The sequence below is a fragment of the Nicotiana tabacum genome, chromosome 2 (genome assembly GCF_000715075.1).
Source record: "Nicotiana tabacum cultivar K326 chromosome 2, ASM71507v2, whole genome shotgun sequence".
NCBI lineage: Eukaryota > Viridiplantae > Streptophyta > Magnoliopsida > Solanales > Solanaceae > Nicotiana > Nicotiana tabacum.
Genome location: NC_134081.1, coordinates 17,728,516 through 17,730,662, shown reverse-complemented (window position 1 = coordinate 17,730,662; position 2,147 = coordinate 17,728,516). Strand labels below are relative to the sequence as shown.

At 36.2% G+C, this 2,147-nt stretch overlaps 1 pseudogene; it reads right to left on the bottom strand.

The window, feature by feature from the left end:
- Window positions 1-1,825: 1,825 nt before the first annotated feature.
- LOC142174174 (small nucleolar RNA snoR97) lies at window positions 1,826-1,925 on the bottom strand (annotated as a pseudogene).
- Window positions 1,926-2,147: the final 222 nt, after the last annotated feature.

The following is a 2,147-nucleotide window of genomic DNA, read 5'->3' as shown; positions in this document are numbered from 1 at the left end:
TACTCACGAAATTTCATAAATATTTCAAGTTACAATCACATCAAATTATCATATAAAAACAAATTCAACAATAAGGATATAGGCATACCAAACAGATGATTTAATAATTTTTCACAGTTTCTCAATTTACTAAACAATAATGCCTAAGACTTTAATTCAATGAATTTTGCACGTATAAGCCCGAGTACGTACCAGTCACTTCGCGTACATGGCTTTTCACATTTCACAAATGGCACATAAGACTCAATGCCTAAGGGGTAATTCCCCCACTCGAGGTTAAGCAAGACACTTACCTTTTTGAAATTATGCCGATATTTCAAAATCGTCTTCTTGCTTGAATTGACCTCCGTGCCGTTCAAATCTAACCAAATTAATTGTATAACTTCATTAAAATTTATCGAAAATAATTCTGGATAATAATACGTCGACTTAAAAATTTGTTCAAAAAAGTCAACAAAAGTCAACGCGGGGCCCTCCTCTCGGAACCAAACAAATGTTTTATGAAATCCGAACACCCATTCCGATACGAGTTCAACCATACTAATTTTATCGAATTCCAATAACAACTCGACCTCCAAATCTTAAATTTTCGTTTTCAAATCCCTAAGTTCAAACCCCCGATTTACACCTCAAAAATATGTAATCTAATCGAATTATTCGATGATAATTCAATATTATGGAGTAGAAATGATCACAAGGGACTTACCTCAAGTTTTCCCATGAAAACCTTGATAAAATATCGCCCAACCCGAGCTTGAAATGCCGAAAAATGGCAAAAGCTCGGAACCCCTCTATTTTTCTATTGCCCAGGGCTTCTCGCACCCGCGGTGATTTCTTCGCACATGCGGCTTCGCACCCGCGGTAAATTTCTTCGCACCTACGGCTTCGCATCTGCGGTAAAATTCTTCGAACCCGCGACAAAGTTTTTCGCACCCGAGACAACTTTTTCGCACCCGCGGTGCCTGGTCAGCCCATGCATTTTCGGCTTCCGCGATTAATTCCTCGCATCCGCGAGCTCGCACCTGCGGCCCTTTTTCGCGCAGGTGCGATCATACCAGATGCCCAGCTGCTTCAGCTCCTCCTCCAAATCCAAATTCGATCCGTTAGGCATCCGAACTCACCCAAGGCCCCTCGGGACCTCTACCAAATATACCATCAAGTCCTAAAATATCATACGAACTTGGTCAAATTTTTAAATCACATCAGACAACATCAAAAGGACGAATCGCACCTCAAATCAAAATCTATGAATTTTGAACTTTCAAATTCTTTATCTTATGCCGAAACACATCAAATCAATTCGGAATGACTTCAAATTTTGCACACAAGTCATAAATGACATAACGGACCTATTCAAATTTTCAGAATTGGATTCTGACCTCGATATCAAAAAGTCAACCCCCGGTCAAACTTTTCAAAAATTCAACTTTCGGCATTTCAAGCTTAATTCCACGACGGACCTCCAAATAATTTTCCGCACACGCTCCTAAGTCCAAAATCACCATACAGAGCTATTGACATCATCAAAATTTCATTCTGGAGTTGTTTGCTCAAAAGTCAGCTTTTCGGTCAACTCTTTTCATTTAAGCTTCAAATTAAGGATTGTTCTTTTAATTTAATTCCGAATCTTTAGTAAATCAAACTCGACCATACCCGCGGGTCATAATATATATTGCGAAGCTACTCGAGACCTTAAGTCACTGAATGGGGCGTAAATTCTTAAAACGACAAGTCGGATCGTTACAAATATACAAAAAATTAGATTTTGAAAACATGTTTAATAAGTGCTATGATTCTTAACGTGTCCAAAACTTTTTTTTCTTTTACATATAGTGCTATGATTTAACTCCAATCTCGTTGGATGTTCAAGAGAAGAAGCTGATAAACAACGTTAACTTTAGATTTAAGAAAAACAGTTACACAATTTTAATAAGGAAAAACGTGTAAGTAAAATCTTATTCAATTTTAGATTCCTAAATGTTAGAAGTTTTTACCTAGTTCAAATAAGAAAAAAATTATTAAATAAAATTTAATTAATTTCAAATTCATAAATATTATGAAAATAATTACTATATTACAATTATATCTAGCGTGAACTCTATTTTTAAAGGATGAAAAAGGCGAACAATATTTCGATAAGAGTCTTC